The following is an 18552-nucleotide window of genomic DNA, read 5'->3' as shown; positions in this document are numbered from 1 at the left end:
GAGAGAGTTAAGGGGTAATAATGAGCTTTGTAGGGGTGTGAGAAAGGGCAGAATCTGTTGGAGCAGGAGGTCGGTCTTGGTGCCTAACAAGTTAAGAACTTGTAAAGAGGGTTAATTAAGGGGAAGATAATGAATCTGAATTGTGAGATGAGGGAGTAGAAGGGGTTCTGGTGTGGGGGAGGTGAAATATATTAGAGGGGCTATATATTGTATAGCTGAATCATTTATAGATTAGGCTTGGCAGTCAGAGAGGACCACTGTATAGGAAGTCACATCTACATATACACTGATTTTAGAGACCTATTTGAATATTATCCTCCAAATCTAGGGCATTTCATTTTTTTCCCTAGAAACAGTCGAGAATTAAGAACATTTTTGGTGTTGTTAAAAAGTATATATGTAGCGCGGGTGCTTTTGAAAATGAATACTAGTAAGAAAAGAACTCCCGGGGCCGGCGAGGTGGCGCTAGAGATAAGGTGTCTGTCTTGCAAGCGCTAGCCAAGGAAGGACCGCGGTTCGACACCCCCCCCCCATGTCCCATATGGTCCCCCCAAGCCAGGGGCAATTTCTGAGCGCTTAGCCAGGAGTAAACCCTGAGTGTCAAATGGGTGTGGCCGAAAAACCAAAAAAAGAAAAAAAAAAAAGAAAAGAACTCCTGAATGGGGTCCAGATTGCATATGAGAGGAGTTTCTCTCCCCCATCCTCTCCCCAGGGCCCGATTTACCAGGCCTGGCCCTGAAGACCAGTCTGGCATGGGGGGGATCTCAGTCCCCTGGACTAAGCCCAGGGGGCCCATGGCTAGCTGTCCTGCCCAGAGCCCCCAACATACCATACTTCTGTGAAGAGACACAGAAGTCCTGGCATGTGGAGTCTTCTGGGTGTAGCCCCTGCCAAGAGGCACTTTTTAATGTATATAAAAATTTTCACTGTGCCTTATAGTATTGCTGCTAATAGTTTCATATATAACATATTTTTCTTAGTTTTTGGGCCACACCTGGCAGTACTCAGGGGTTACTGCACTTAGAAATCACTTCTGGTAGGCTTGAGGTATCATTTGGGATGCTGGGATTGAGCCTGGGTTAGCTGAGTGCAAGGCAAATGCCCTACCTGCTGTACTACCTCTCTGCCCCCAATCTTTGGGGGTTTATTAATAGAAGTAGTACTTATATTAAGAAAAAGGCCCTCATGCATAGCACTTTACTACCTTTCAGCACCACTTTCTCCTGGTTGAACTCTTTTCTCCACCACAGGTGTGTGTATCAGTTCCCCCAACCCCCAATCCTCCAGTCCCCTCAAAGAGTTTGTTTTCCTATTGAAGACCAATTCTCATGTTCTTTGTTTCCATTGCCTTTGGATATTTGTTATTCCGCCATTATATTTCTTTATATCCCACATATGAGAGATCATTCTGTGTCAGTCTCTTTCCCTCTAACTTCACTCAGCATACTCTAGGTTCCTTCATGTGGCAGCAAATAGCATGACTATATCTTTTCTTATAGTTAAGTAATAACCCATTATGTATATATACTATAGTTTTTTTTTTAATTTTGGGCCACACCCGGTGACACTCAGAGGTTACTCCTGGCTATGTGCTCAGAAATTGCTCCTGGCTTGGGGGACCATATGGAACACCAGGGGATCGAACTGAGGTCTGTTCTAGGTTAGACAAGGCAAACGATTTACTGCTGCGCCACAGCTCTGGCCCCAGTATACCATAGTTTCTTTATACAGCCTTATATTCTTGGACATTTGGGTTGTTTCTAGATTTTTGGCTATTGTGGGTAGAACTGCAAGGAATATAGGGGTACAAATATCTTTTCTCTTTTATTTTTGGACCATTCCAATAAGTAGAGTTACTGATCAAATATAAGCTTGATTCCTTGTTTTTAAAGGAATATTCATATTGTTTTTTTGTTTTGTTTTGTTTTGGGGTCACACCTGGTAGCGCTCAGGGGTTACTCCTGGCTCTACACTCAAATCCCTCCTGGCAAGCTTGGGAGACCATACGGGATGCTGAGATTCAAACCACTGACCCTCTGCATGCAAGGCAAACGCCCTACCTCCACGCTATCTCCCCGACCCTGGAATATCCATATTGTTTTTCAGAAAGGCTAGACTAGTTAACATTCCCCCTGGCAGTGAATAAGAGTCACTTTCTCCGGCCCGGAGAGATAGCACAGTGGTGTTTGCCTTGCAAGCAGCCGATCCAGGACCAAAGGTGGTTGGTTCGAATCCTGGTGTCCCATATGGTCCCCCATGCCTGCCAGGATCTATTTCTGAGCAGACAGCCAGAAGTAGCCCTTGAACACCGCCGGGTGTGGCCCAAAAACCAAAATAAAAAAAGAAAAGAGAAAAGGAAATAAAATAAAAGAGGACATTAGGAAACAGAAATACCTCCACTGCTCATGGATTCAAAGGATTAGTATCATCAAAATGGAAATACTCCGAAAGCACTATACAGACTGCAGTCCCTATAAAAATACTCATGATATTTTTCAAAGAAATAGATCAAATACTCCTGAAATTCATATGGAACAATAAAGCTCTAGGAATAGCTTAAGCAACCCTTGGGAAAAAGATGGAAGGCATAATTTTTCTCAACTTCACACTATACTACAAAGTAGTTAAAACAGCACAAAATAAAGACAGATCCTCAGATCAATGGAACAGAATGGAATATCCTGAACTAGATCTTCAGGTACCTTTAAAAATCCGCAGCTGTAAGAAACAATCTCCATCTGGGACAGCCTTATTACTGCAGGGTCAACAACAAGGGCCAGCTCTAACATGATATCTCGACAATGAGGAAAATGTGAACAACTTGACCTTAGAGCAGTTTAGCCTACCTCACCAGCTAACGACAAGACAAAACCAGAAGACGCGGCACCCTTTGGTAGGTCCAAAAGCCAAGATCGTGATTTACAGATGACTGGATACTAGAACCACGACCAGACTGTATACATCTTGGGACCAATAAAAAAGCCCTAGTCTAGGGTTTGAACTAAGACCTGCACAATAAGCATGATCCCCAGTCCCAAAGGTCCGGCAGAGACAATTGTAATGGAAAGGGGCTTCTGGAAGAACAAAGAAAGATGCTATCCTAGATGCCTTCCTAGGTTCAGCGCAAAGACCAAGATCACCAACCACAGAAGATGGATTAAAATGGCACTGAGGTAACAGAACCTCTAGATTCACAAAGACTGACTTCACCATAAGTCCCACCTCAGGATATGTACAGATACTGGGACTGCTAAACACAGAGCTCTGACGGTATCACAATGGACAGAGCAGAAGCCTTCCACACACCAAAAAAAAAAAAAAAAAAAAAAAAAAAACCACAACCTGGAGAGTAATGATCCTGAGCAAAGACTAGAGCTGATTCCATGACAGTATACTCCAAGGACGGAGAAACCCCATATCTTATAGGGCAAGTGAATTCCTTTTCGAATGACCCCAATATTTACTGTGCCAGGGCAGGAGGGAAAAAAAATACAAAAAACACAAAACCTTGGTTATGTATATATATATATATATATATATATATATATATATATATATATATATATATCTTACCTTCATTTATTATTGTTATTATTATTTTTATTTACCTAGCTATTTTGGTCGATTCCTCAGTTTGGATGTGATTATTGAAATTGTTGGCCCCAATTATTCTTTTTTTTTTTTTTCTTTTCTTTCTCTTCCTTTCTTTTCTTTCGTTATGTGCTACGCCATGTTTCTTATTTCAAGACCACGGCGTGTTTTTTGTTTGTTTGTGTTTGTTTTTAGTTTGTTTTGGTTTGTTTTTTATCTGTTTTTTTTGTGGTGCTTACCGTTATAGCTGGAGTCCTCACTGGATATTTGACACTTCTTTTGGTACTGGTGGAGTGTTTCAACTTCTTTTTCTCCTTCATTTCCCAAATCGATGATGAGAACCTCTAGAAGGATTCTGCCCATTTTCGGGGTATTAAACTCTTACCCCGGTTTATTTATTTTCTCTTTTTCAGGCAAAACCACGCAACTTGAACTAGCTACCCCTGCCCCTACTTAGAGGGGGAAATAAGGGAGGCATCAAGACCAAACTGATGCAAGACTACTAAGTAGTTGGTTAGAGACAGAGGGGACCACATATTCTAGCCGCCCTGGGGGTGAGGGAAGAGGAAATGGGAGGTAAGACAGAAACGGGGGTGTAGGGAGGACAATTTGGGGATGGGAATCCCCCCTGATTTTATGTAAATATGTACCTAAAATATTATTGTCAACAATATGTAAGCCACTATGATCAAAATAAAAATTATATTAAAAAAAAAACAATAAACTTCAAGGTTGTATTGCTATTAGCAGCATAAAAAAAAATCCGCAGTTAATATTCAATATGGTACTAAACTGGGGAAAAAAATCAAATACGCTGAAAATGGGCGGGGTTCTTCTGGTGATTCTCATCCTAGGTTTGAGAGATGAAGGGGAAAAGGAGGATAAAACACCACAACAGTACAAAAAGAAGTGTCAAGTAAAATATCCAGTGAGCACTCCAACAATAAAGATAAGCACCACATGAAGGCCATGGTCTTGAGATAAAAAACATGGCAGAGCACATAAAGGAAGAAAAGAAAAGAAGAACAAAAAAGACAAATATAAATGGAGACAACTTCAATAACCACACCAAAACAAAGAAATCAACAAAACCTAGATAAATAACTAAAAAAGAAAATTGTTTTGTGCTTTTTTGCCTTTTTTTTTCTTTTTTCTTCCCTCCTGCACAGGCACAATAAATAATGGGGTCATTCAAAAAGGAATTCCCTCAGCCCAAGAGATACAGGGTTTCTCCACCCTTGAAGTATATTGTCATGGGATTAACTATAGACTACTGTCAGGTTCATTTACTCTCCTCTTGGTGCTTTTGTGGTGTATGGAAGACTTCTGCTCCATCCTGGGTGCTAAAATCAGACCTCTGTATTTAGAGATCTTGGTGTCTGCACAGGTCAGGGATTGGAACTTATGATGAAGTCTTTCTTTGTGGTTCTAGAAGTTCTGTTCCCTCAGTGTCATTTTAATCCTTCTTCTTTGGTTGGTGGTTTTGGGCTTTGCACTGATCCTAGGGTGGGGCTTGGGATAGCGTCTTTTCTTATGTTTCCAGAAGACCCATTCCATTGAAAATTGTCTCAGACAGACCTCTGGAACTAGAAGTCATGGTTGTTGTGCAGGTCATAGCTCAATCCCTAGACTAGGCCTTTTTTATTGGTCCCAGGATACATACAGTCAGGTCATGGTTCTATCAGCCAGTTATCTGTAAATCGCGATCTTGGCATTTGGACAGACCAAAGGGTGACAAGTCTTCTGATTTTGTCTTATCGTTAGATGGTGAGGTAGGATAACCTTGCTCTTAGGTCAAGTTGTTCCCAGTTTCCTCGTCAGGATATCATATTAGAGCTGGCACTTGTTGGTGTCCGAGTAGTATTAAGGATGTCCCGAATGGGATTTGTTTCTTGTGGATGTTGTGAAGAACTGTGTCATTTCTATGTGATCCAGAGTTCAAGGCTGGACGGTTGGTGTCTAATCACCTGGGGTCTAAGTTGGGTCCACGTGACATATTTTCAAGGTGGGAGATGCCCCTGTATTGTAAACAAGTATGAGTTCTTATCCATAGTAGATAAGAGCTCGTTTTTATACTTAAGATTTCCCCTTTTTTAGTGTGCCTTTGCAGGGAGAAATGGTGCTACATTATATTGCAAGTGCATTTGAGGGTGGAAAGAGATGAAAACAAAAATAGGTCACACACCCAAAAAATAAAAATAGAAATAAAAATATATGTACTCACGTATACCTATTAAAAAGTAAAAGATTTAACAAAAATGAGGTAAAAAAGTAATTAAAGGAGCAAAGTGATGCAAGAGACTACTTTACATTAGGGGAAAAGAAGGTAAAGAGGTAGTGTAATACAGGTCTTATACTTATGATGGAAGTATAGGTTTCCCCATTGTCTTTTGAGGTTTTCTTGTGGTGTGTGGGTTCCTGGGCACCTTTTCATCACACAACCTGACCCTCTTGAGAATGGCAAAGCTTTGCGGCAGGGAGGTCTTGGGAGGAGTTCTTGCATTTGGGATACTTTTAGCGCTAAGTCTGGTTTCAAGTAACAGTCCAAGTTAGGAAGGGCTGGTAAGGAGGACTGTGCAGCATGAGCCAGCAGGGGATTTGGTTGACTTTTCTTTCAGGGGATGAGGTGTGGGTTTGACTGGTTGTCCTTTCGCTTGGGTGCTGGGTATTGGTTCGTTGGGGTAGGAGGTCAGTCTTGATGCCTAATGGATTAAGAACTGAGGGTGAAGAGTTTTAATGAGGTGGGAAATCTGGATGGGATTGAGGGGTGAAGAGATAGTCAGATTTCTAAAGGGTGGAAAGGGGAAAGTATATGGAAAGGGCAGGAGAGAAGAAAAGAGAAAATAAATTAAAAAGAAAAGAAGAGGAAAAAAGAGGAAGTAGTGAGAAGAGAGGAGAAAAGAGCAAGGGAATGCTAGTTTGCTTGAATGTGTTCGATAAGTAGTGCCTGTAGTACATATTTGTAGGTCACAGTTAATGCTTTGGTGGTCTGACTGGTCACGTGTTTCAGGTCCTAAAAGAATGTATAACCTATAGATAAAGGGTATGTTAAAGAGTTTTCTCGGGGCATTCTCGTAGTGCAGGCTGGGTATGGTATCTCGTGTGTCTGAGTCCCGAGATGCCATCTTAGTTTGTCCACCCTTTGTATCCAAGACCACCTGTGGACAGAAAAGCTGAGAGTTTATTTTAAATATAGTAAGATTAAGGCATTAAAACACATTGTTATGAAATGCTTCCATTGAAGTCAGTAATTTCCCATGGTATTCTTTACCTGTGGTCCTGTATAAGATCCCTAAGGGATTATTGTGGGCCTTTGTAGTAGAAGGCTGATTACATACCTGTTCTTTCTATGCTGCTGTTTCTGCTGTTGCTGGTTTCTTTGTGGTATAATGTATAGTCAAGAGTTTGTGTTGTTCCTCTTCCATGTGTTTTGGGCACTACTCCCCGGTATATGTTGTTTGTTACAGTGTTTGGAGTTTCTACCTTGTTAAACCTTGTTAGTTGATGAGTATTAGTTGTATATAAGGTGTATGTTCTAGGTGCTTCAGAGTAGTGCTATCATTCTGTGTTTATCTTTTGTCTTCTGACTTATTTTGTTTAACATAATATGTTCTAGGTCCATCCAGGTTGCTGCAAAGTCTGTGATTGTATCATTTCTAACTGCCATGTAGTATTCCGTTGTGTATAGCTACCACATCTTAATGATCCATTCATCTGTTGTTGGACATCGAGGTTGGTTCCAAGACCTGGCTATTATACTGAGTACTGAGATAAATAGTGGGGTGCACACATACTTTGGGATGAATATCCTTCCAACTTGGGGTAGATACCTAGGAGAGCAATTGCTGGGTCAAATGGCAGCTCAATTCTGAGTTCTTTGAGCACTCTCCAGACTGTTCTCCATAGGTGTTGGACTAGGGGGCATTCCCACCAGCAGTGGATGAGAGTGCCTTTCCTACCGCATCCCCGCCAACAGAGATTGTTCTCATTATTTTTGATGTGAGCCATCCTCACTGGTGTAAGGTGGTACCTCATTGTTGTCTAGATTTGGATTTCCCTAATGATGAGTGAAGGTGAGCATGTTTTCATGTGTTTGTTGGCCATCTTTTGGTCTTCATCAGAGAAGTGTCTATTCATTTCATCTTCCCATTTTTCTATGGCTTTATTTGGTTTTGGGGGGGGTTCAGCTTTCTGAGTGCTTTGTATATTCTGGATATCAGCCCTTTATCTGACATGTTGAGAGCAAAGATTTTTTCCTATTCAGTTAATTGTCTTTTTGTGTTAAGTAGGGTTTCTTTTGCCATGTAGAAGCTTTTTAGTTTGGTGTAGTACCATTTGTTTATGTTCGATGCTAAAGTTCTTGCCATTGGTATTCTATCATCAAAGACTTTTTGATATATAGGTCTTCAAGTGTTTTGCCTATTTTTTCCTCAATAAACTTTATAGATTCGGGTCTGATTTCAAGGTCTTTAATCCATTGAGTTGACTTTTGTATATGGGGTGAGGTATGGGACAATTTTCAATTTCTTACAAATGGTTTTCCAGTTGTACCAACACCATTTGTTGAAAAGACTTTCTTTGTCCCATTTCAAGTTCTTGGCTATTATGTCAAATATTAGTTGACTGTATATCTGGGGGCTTATGTCTGGAAATTCTGTTCTAACCCACTGGTCTGAGGTTCTGTCCTTGTACCAGTACCGTGCTGTTTTGATCACTATGGCTTTATAGTATAGCTTCAGATTAGATAAAGAGATGCCCCCCAACTTCCTGTTTTTTAGTGTGTATTTGGCTATCCAGGGTCTTTTGTGGTTCCAGATGAATTTTATGATTGATTGTTCTAAGTCTTTAAAGAATGATGTCTGAATTTGGATGGGGATTGCGTTAAATCTATATAGAAGTTTGGGTAGTATAGTCATTTTGACTATGTTGATTCTACCTACCCATGAGCATGGGATGTTCTTCCATTTCCCTAGATCCAATTCAATTTCTTTCTGAAGTGTTTTGAAGTTTGCCTGGTATAAGTCCTTCACTTCCCTTGTAAGGTTGATTCCTAGGTACAGATGTTTTTTGATACTATTTTAAATGGAGTTGTATTCTTAATCTCTCTCTCCTCTGCTTTGTTATTTGTATAGAGAAATGCTACTGTCTTTTGTGTATTGACTTTGTAACCAGCCCTTTGCTGTATTGGTTTATTGTTTCTAGGAGTTTAACTGTGGACTCTTTAGGGTTTTCCATGCATATCATCATGTCATCTGCAAAAAGAGATGGTTTGAATTTCTCTTTCCCTATTTGAATTCCTTTGATTCCCTTACCTTGTCTTATTGCTATTGCTAGGACTTCTTTTTTTTTTTTTTTTTTTTTTTTGGTTTTTGGGCCACACCCGGTAACGCTCAGGGGTTACTCCTGGCTATGTGCTCAGAAGTTGCTCCTGGCTTGGGGGACCATATGGGACACCGGGGGATCGAACCGAGGTCCATCCAAGGCTAGCTCAGGCAAGGCAGGCACCTTACCTTTAGCGCCACCGCCCGGCCCCTATTGCTAGGACTTCTAAGACTATGTTGAATAAGAGTGGAGAGAGTGGACATCCTTGCCTTGTTCCTGACTTTAGTGGAAATGCTTTCAGTTTTTTCACCATTAAGGATAATGTTGGCTGTGAGCTTTTCATAGATAGCTGTTACTATCTTTAGAAAGGTTCCTTCCAGACCTATTTTGCTTAGTGTTTTCAACATGAATGGGTGTTGGATTTTGTCAAATGCCTTCTCTGCATCGATTAATATGATCATGTGGTTTTTGTCTTTTTTATTATTGATATGGTGTATGATGTTGATTGATTTGTGTATGTTGAACCATTCTTGCATGAAACCCACTTGGTCATGGTGTATAATCTTTTTGGCGTAGTGCTGGATTTGGTTTGCTAAGATTTTGTTGAATATTTTTGCGTCTATGTTCATTAGTGAGATTGGTCTGTAGTTTTCTTTCTTGGTGGTATCTTTGCCCTCTTTGGGAATCATAGTGATATTAGCTTCATAAAAGGAATTGGGGAGGATTCCTGTATTTTCAATGGTTTGGAAGAGCCTGTGGATCAGTGGAAGTAATTCTTCTTGGAATGTTTGATAGAATTCACCTGTAAAACCATCTGGGCCTGGCGATTTGTTCTTGGGGAGTTTCCTAATTACTGTTTCAATTTCCTCCGTGGTGATTGGCCTGTTTGGGCTTTTTAAATCCTCCTTTTCTAGTCTTGGAAGCTAGTATTTTTCCAAGAATCTGTCACTTTGTTCTGGGTTCTCTAGCCTAACTGAGTATAGTTGTTCATCATATGTCCTCATGATGTGTTGGATTTCTTGGGGTTCTATTGTAATCTCTCCCTTTCATTTGTGATCCTGCTTATTTGGGTGTTTTCCCTCTTTTTTTTTTTTTGGTGAGTCTGGCCAGTGGTTTGTCTATCTTGTTTATTCTTTCAAAAAACCAACTCCTGGTCTCATTGATTTTCTGTATTGTTTTTTTAGTTTCTATGTTGTTTATTTCTGCTCTGGTTTTTATTATTTCATGTCTTCTGGTTGTGTTTGAATTTCTTTGTTGCTGTTGTTCCAGATCCTAAAAATGGTCCTTTAAGCTGCTAATTTTGTCGTTTTCCTCTTTCCTGACATAGGATTGTATTGTAAGAGTTTCCCCCTGATTACTGCTTTTTCTGTGTCCCACAAATTTTTTTTTTGTTTTGTTTTGTTTTTGGGCCACACCTGGTAACGCTCAGGGGTTACTCCTGGCTATGTGCTCAGAAGTTGCTCCTGACTTGGGGGACCATATGGGACACCAGGGGATCGAACCGCGGTCCGTCCAAGGCTAGCGCAGGCAAGGCAGGCACCTTACCTTTAGCGCCACCGCCCGGCCCGTCCCACAAGTTTTGACAAGTTGTTTCTTCATTGTCTCAAGGAATCTTTATTTTTTCCTTGAGTACCTCTTTGATCCAGCTGTTTTTGAGCAGCATGTTGTTTAATCTCCAGGTATTGGATTTTCTCCATTGCTTCTTTTTACAGTCAATTTTGACCTCTGTTGCATAGTGATCTGACAGGGTGCTTGTAATGATCCTTACCTTGGTGATTTTATGCAGGTTATATTTGTATCCTAAGGCATGGTCTTTTCTGGAGAAGGTTCCATGTGGACTTGAGAAGAATGTGTACTCTGCTTTCTGGGGGTGGAGAGCCCTATATAGGTCTAGTTCTTCTAATTTTTCATTTAGGGCTCTTATTTCTTTGTTATTTTTCTGTCTGGTGGATCTGTCCAGAGGTGATAGTGGAGTATTAAGATCTCCTACTACTATCACATTTCCTTTCATGTGTTTCTCCAGTTTTGCAAGCAGTTGCCATACGGATTTTGCTGGCTCTGCATTAGGTGCATAGATATTAACCAGTGTTAGCACTTCTTGGTCTAGTGTTTCCCTGATCTCTAAGACCCTCTTTAGTCTCTGACCACTTTCTTGAGGTTGAATGCAATTTGGTCTGATATAAAGCCGTCCCTGCTTTTTTTTGATTTCCATTGGCCTGGATAATTGATTTCCATCCTTTTATTCTAAGCCTGTGCCTATCTTGTACTTGTAGGTGTGTTTCTTGTAGGCAGCAAAAATCTGGTTTATGTTTTCTAATTCAGTTCTCTATTATGTGTCTTTTGATGGGAGAGTTTAGTCCATTAACATTTAAGGAGATTATTGACAGAGAGGGCTGTTGTGCAGTTGTGTTGTTTAGCGTGGTTGTTGTTACAATTGGGGATTTGGATTGTGTAAGTCGTCTCTAAGTAGGTTATTTAGGGTCGGTTTTGTTTACGCAAACAATGCGAATTCATTTTTGTTTGAGAATGATTTTAGTCTTCCCTCCCATATGAATGAGAGTTTTGCTGGGTAGTTGACTCTAGGTTGAAAATTTCTTTCATTCAGTCGTTTAAATATGTCATTCCACTGTCTTCTTGCTTGAAGTATTTCATATAGGAGATCTGGTTTGATTCTAATGTTCCTTCCTTTGTATGTGAGGTTTTTTCCCTCCGTTATTGTTTTAAGTAGGTCGCCCTTCTCTTTGTTTCTTGCCATTTGAATTACTATGTGTCTTGGAGTTGGTTTGTTGGGGTCTATTTTGTTGGGAACTCTTTTCATCTCCTGGATTTGCTCAGAAGCGTCTTTCCAGAGGGTGGGAACATTTTCTGCTGTTATTTCCCTGACTAATTGTTCTTCCCTTTTCCCTGTATCCTCCCCTTCTGGTATACCTACAATTCTTAGATTGTTTCTTTTGTCTTTGTTCATTAAATACTGGACTTTTACTTCCAGTGCTTTTTCTTCTATTTCTTTGTTGGTTTCTTTGTTGTCTTTTGTTTGCAGTTTATCTTTGAGTTGTTCTATGTGATTCTGGAGCTGTGCTGTTCTGCTCTTCTGGCTTTCTATGGTTTTATGTATTTCTTTTAACTTCATTTGTATGGAGTCTTTCATATTTTGTAACAATTCTTGTTTAATTTGGTTCATTTGCTCATCTATTGATTTCTTGTAATCTCTGGCCAGTGTGTCTTTCATTTCTTCAAGCATGGCTTGGAATTCTGTTCTCATGGTTTTATGTATTTCTTTTAACTTCATTTGTATGGAGTCTTTCATATTTTGTAACAATTCTTGTTTAATTTGGTTCATTTGCTCATCTATTGATTTCTTGTAATCTCTGGCCAGTGTGTCTTTCATTTCTTCAAGCATGGCTTGGAATTCTGTTCTCATGGCTGCTTTTAGGTCTTCCTCTCTTGTGTCTGTTCGTTATGGTGGACTTGGAAACTTGTTCTGATTTCTTTCCATATTCCCTGTTGTAATGTTTTCCTTGGTTTACCGATCTTTCTTTGCATTTATTGGCTTGGCTTGAGTGCAGTGCCTTCAGGTTTCAGCCCGCTTTTGCCTCCTGTGGCTTGGGGCTGGGTCCCTTCCTGGGGTGTGGCTCTACGTGAGTATGTTGGGTGATGTTGCTGAGTTTTGGTCCTTTTCTTGTCCTCTAGACAAGCCTGGTCAATCGCCACCCACTTCCTGCCAGACAGTGTAGGTTCACTCAGCTCCCTTGAATGGGCGACCTCCACACATTCCCTCTGGCTTGTCCCAGGAACTCAGGTTTTCTTGAATGGATGTCCTCCCTGCGCTCCGGTCAGCGACTTCTACACACTCCCTCTGGCCTGTCCCAGGAACTCACAACTCTCTTGAATGGGCTCATACTGGATAGAAATTCTAACAAATGCCATAAAGAAGAAAAGAGAAGAAGCTTAAACATCAGGATTAAGTAAATTATTCTTGGGGGCTAGGGGTATGATTTAGAGTTAGAGCTCAAGCCTAGCATGTGTTAGAACCTGGATTTAATTCCTGGCACCATTAAAAAAAATCGGGAATAAGTAAATCTATTTTTACTTACAAATCACATGATTGTTAACATAGAAAAATCTAAAGGAATCTGCAAGAATCAAGAAGTAAATCTGTGGCCGGAGAGATAGCATGGAGGCAAGGCATTTGCCTTGCATGCAGAAGGACAGTGGTTCGAATCCCGGCATCCCATATGGTTCCCCAAGCCTGCCGGGGGCAATTTCTGAGTGTAGAGACAGGAGTAACCCTTGAGCTTTGCAGGGTGTGATTTCCCCCTCCCCCCCAAAAAAAAAACAAAACAAAAAAGGAAATAAATCTAGCTGAGTACAAAACAGCATTCAGAAGATGATCATGAATTTAGTTTTTATATAGCAACAATACAAAAAATTGGAAGATCATTTTTTGTTTTGTTTTGTTTTGGAGCAACACCCAGTGGCCCCACTCAGGGGTTTACTGGCTCTGTGCTCAGAGTTACAATCCTGGCAGGCTTGGGGAATCATATGGGATGGTAGGGATAGAACTGGGTCAGCTGCATGCAAGGCAAACACTCTGTCCACTGTATCCACTGTACTATCACTCTGGCCCAAATTGGAAGATCTTAAAGAAGCAATGCCTTTTAGTTACATTACAAGCTTAACATATTTGGCTATAAGCTTAAAAATTATAAAAAAAAAAAACCCTATACATAAAAATGACAACACAATGCTATGAGAAGTCAAAGCAGACTGAAATAAATGGAGAGAAGCAACACATTCATAGAATGGAAAACTCTACATTTCTGTCAGTTTTCCCCACATAGATTTGTTGATATAATGTATTAATCAAAATACCAAGAGACTTTCTAGGGCTTAGAAATTGATTCGCTGGACACAAACACAGTTGTCATGTTTGCGCTGGGTCAGCTCCATAGACTCACTCTTTTCTTGAAAGAGATATAAACCAAGTTGTGAAAAATTATGGGGTCGCTGGCCACACAGTAGAAAGCTGACAATCTTGGGAGAAGAGGGCAGGCCAAGCCATGCCTGCTCAGTACTTAGAATCACCACTTTGCCTATGGCCCTGCCTCACCCACCACTCCTCTATGCTTCTCTTTGGGGACACTAATCTGACCGAACTTCAGGAATGCCAGTATTGGGCTGATATCATCAGGGCTTTTTTGGAGTGAGTGCAGGCATCCTCTCCTGCATCTTTCTACTAGGAGGCCTGTCAGCTGAGAACATGTATCACAAAAGCTACTGTGTCAGTAATAGTGCTTTGAATTCCTGGACAGCTTCATTTGTTTGATGCTGTCATACTTATAGAAACATACCAATTTAACAGAATGGACAACTAACAACCAGGGTTTACTAAACCATTTGCCATTGTATTAATGACTTCATTAGAGATTTATTAATTTTCACAAATTAGCTTGCCACTGTACTTCTTTTTTTTTTTTTTTTTTTTTTTTTGGTTTTTGGGCCACACCCGGTAACGCTCAGGGGTTACTCCTGGCTATGTGCTCAGAAGTTGCTCCTGGCTTGGGGGACCATATGGGACACCGGGGGATCGAACCGCGGTCCCTCCAAGGCTAGCGCAAGCAAGGCAGGCGCACCTTACCTTTAGCGCCACCGCCCGGCCCCTGTACTTCTTTTTTCTTTCTTTAAAAAAAGTTTCTTTTTTTCTTTTTTATTATTTTTAAATAACTTTTCTCTCACTTATCTGGAAACAAATGTATTATGATCAACTATGTTAACTACGTGATGCATTTTCTTTAAATAAAGTTAAAAAAAAACAAAATTGATCCTCTGGTTCCAATTTTCTAGGTAAAAAATAAAGAACCTCAAATATCCCAATGTATATTGAAAAGAATAAAGTTGGGGAATTTATACTACCTAAATTGAGGATTTGCTATACAACAAAAGAATGTTAATAACAAACATGTGGAAAATCTGATTTAAAAATGGGCTAAGAACATGAGTAGATATTTCTCTAGCAGTGATCTAAAAATGGCCAAGAAATATATGCTCAGTATCACTAATCATTAGGTAAATGCAAATGAAAGCTATAGTGGAAGACAGAAATAGTACATTGGGTAAAGCATTTTCCATGTATGTGGCTACAATAGGTCCCATCCACCACATCCCATATGATTCCCTGAGCACTGCAAGGAGCTATTCCTGAGTACAGAGACAGAAGTAACTCCTGAGAATGGCCAGATATGTCCCCAAAACTATTGTCTTCCCAGTTATCCAAGAAAGTACAGTGAGGCACCACCTCACACACCATAGGATGCCTGCTATAAGACCAATAATACAAACAGCCCAAAGAAGAAAAACACAGCTGTTGGTGAGAATGTGCAACCTTCACAAACTGTTGGTGGGAATGTAAAATAGTGTAATAGCTGTGGACGATTAATGTTAGTTCCTCAAATTATTAAAGATAATTAAAAGCAGGATCTGGAATATTTTACAGCATCAATTTTCACAGGAGCCAAAAGGTGGAAGCAACCCAGGTATCCATCAGCAGATGAATGGGTAAGCAAAATGTGGTAAAGACAAACAAAGGAATGTATAGTGAGATATAGTAAGGAAGGAAATTATTGCATGCATTACAACATGGATAAACCTTATGGATATTACGTTAATTAAAAGATGCCACTTATAAAAAGTCCAATATTTTCTGATTCCATTTAGAAGAGATTTCTAGAGTAGTCAGATTCATAAAGCTAGGGAGAATCTTTACTCGTAATGGCTCCAAATTGGGAACAGTCCCAAGTATATATCAGTAGACGCATATATAAGATGGATGAAGAACCATAGTGCCTTCATGCAATTCAAAAGAAGGGAAAGTAGGCCACATGCCGATCACCTTTGCCAAGATCTAGGCTCAGCCCAATACCAGTTAGGACATCCGATTCATCTGCCTTCCCAAGCCAGTAACTGGAGAACTGAAACTCCATTTTACCCATCCAGAAAATGCAAAAAACAATGGGAAAACTATGGAGGACAACTTCAACTGGGAATATGGAGAAAAACCCAGGAAAATCCCCAAGCCCATATAAATGCCTGGGCCTCATAGAAGAGGTCCTAAAATCAACATTTAATATTTTAGCAACAGAAATCTAGGAGGTGCTAGCCAGAAATGTTAAGCAATCAATAAATGAACAATTCAACCAACTCAAAGAAGAACCCTTTCAGAAGATGAGAGAATCCATACAAATGGAATTGAAGGAACTAAAGAACACGTTAGCAACTCATAGTAGCAGAATAACACAGGTGGAATATTGTATAGACGAAGACGAATTACAGGCCTGCAGTGATAAAGAAGTGGAAAAGAAAGGAGAAGCAAAACAATGGAAGAAAATGTAAGGTACCTAATGAACAAAGACAAGAGACATAATCTCCAAATTATAGGAATACCAGAAAGGGAAGAAAAAGTAAAGGGGAAGAATAAGTAGTGAGAGAGGTAAATAACAGAGAACTTTCCCACTCTTTGGAAAGAGATTACTGTATAAATCCAGGAGGCAAAAAGAATGCCAAACAATAAACCTTAACAGAACAACACCAACACATATAGTAATCATCCAAATGGTAAAAAAAAAAAAAAAGAGAGATGGACTCCTTAAAGCAGTGAGAAGAAAAACCTTAAGTATAAAGAAAAGAATATAAGAATCAAACTAGATCTCCCATATGAAATGATTTAAGCAAGAAAGGTGTGAAATAACATATTCGAATTATTGAATGAAAGAAATTTTCAAACTAGAGTCCACTATACAGCAAACCTCTTTATTTTTATGGGAGGGAGGATAAACTGAAGCAAAAAAGAACTTGCAACATCATGATAAACTGATTCTAAATGAATTGCTCAAGGGCCACTTATATAAACCAAATTTCAGGATCACTACAATAAATAAAACAAACATGCCTGAATGCATATGCTTAATTTTAAAAATTTTGTTTTCTATCATCTGGACAGCAGATAATTTGCTTGATGATAAGAATTAGTCTTTGGGGCTGGAGAGATAGCATGGAGGTAAGGCGTTTGCTTTGCATGCAGAAGGATAGTGGTTCAAATCCCAGCATCCCATATGGTCTCTGGAGCCTGCCAGGAGCAATTTCTAAGCATAGAGCCAGGAGTAACCCCTGAGCATTGCCGGTGTGACCTAAATAAAACCTAAAAAAAAAAAAAAGAATTAGTCTTCAAAAATCATTGTTTCCTTTGTTTCTATAACATTGATTTCTATATATTTTATATACTTATTTAGTTATTTATATTTATATTTTCATTTTTTCTATAACACTGATTTCTGCCCTAGTTTTTGTTATTTCTTTTCTTCTACTTGTGTTTGGGTTCTTTTGTTGTTAGTTTTCCAGATATTTATGGTGCATCTTTATGTTGTTGATTTTATCTTCTTCTTTGAGTTTCCCCCTAATTAATGTTTTTGCTGTGTCCCAGAGATTTTGGTAATTTATTTCTTCATTATTATTGGCCTGAAAATCTGTCTTTGTTCCAATATCATGCTGTTTTTTATCACTATGGCTTTGTAATAGAGCTTCAAATTAGGTAATGAGATGCCTCCCAGTTTCTTGTGTTTTTTAATATTGATTTGGCTATCCTAGGTCTTTTGTGTTTCCACACAAACTTTATAATTGATTGTTTTAAACCCTTGATGAATGTTGTATGGATTTTAATAGGCATTGTATTGAATCTACATAATAATTTAGGTAAGATGGTCATTTTGATAACATTGATTCTTTCAATTTGTGAGCTTGGAGTGTTTTGACATTTCCTTATGTCTTCTTTAATTTTTTTTTAAAGTATTTTGAAGTTTTCTTGGTATAGGTCTCTCACTTCTTTTGTCAAGTTGTTTCCTAGGTACTTGATAGTTTTGGACTCTTTTATTTATTTATTTATTTATTTTTAGGTATAATTTTATTTTTATTTTTAATTCATTTTTAAATTTTTATTGAGACCAATGTGAACTACAAGTGTTTCACAGTTTTATTTCAGGCACATAGTGACGGTGAGTTAGGGCCATTCCCACCACCAGTGTTGACCTCTTTCCACCATAGTTCCTACCATCCATCCCATACCTCTACCTTTAGGCCCCTGAACTGCTAATGTAACAGTTCCATTTTGTGTTTAGCTTTTTGGAGTTTGGGTCTCTTGATTCTATTGTATTGACTTTGGCTTGAGTATTTAGATATGACCATTTTATATTTCCACTTAATGCTACTGTGACTGCTTGGCCCTTGGGTCAGACCCTATTTTAAATGGAATAGATTCTTTGATCTCTTTCTTTACTGAAACATCATTTGTATAAGGGAATGCAACTGATTTTTGCGTATTGACTTTGTAGCCAGCCATTTTGCTGTATTGGTTTATTGTTTCTAGGAGATATTTTGGATGGGTTAGCGTCTTCAATGTATATCATCATCCATCTGCAAAGAGAGATAGTTTGACTATCTCTTTTCCAATTTGGATTCCTTTGATTTCCTTTTCTTGCCTAATTGCTATTGGTAGGATTTCTAATATTATGTTGACTAAGCGTGGAGACATTGGACATCCTTGCTTTGTGCCTGACTTCAGTGAGAATGCTTTCAGTTTTTTTTATCATT

At 39.3% G+C, this 18552-nt stretch overlaps 1 protein-coding gene across 1 annotated transcript in view; it reads left to right on the top strand.

Annotated features, from left to right (window-relative positions):
• The window catches only part of SERGEF (secretion regulating guanine nucleotide exchange factor), a 286373-nt gene that overhangs the window by 84277 nt on the left and 183544 nt on the right, over positions 1-18552 (top strand). The gene's annotated exons all lie outside the window — the stretch shown is intronic.

This window comes from Suncus etruscus, chromosome 9 (assembly GCF_024139225.1).
Source record: "Suncus etruscus isolate mSunEtr1 chromosome 9, mSunEtr1.pri.cur, whole genome shotgun sequence".
NCBI classification, from domain to species: Eukaryota; Metazoa; Chordata; class Mammalia; order Eulipotyphla; family Soricidae; genus Suncus; species Suncus etruscus.
This window is presented reverse-complemented; position numbering and strand designations above follow the sequence as displayed.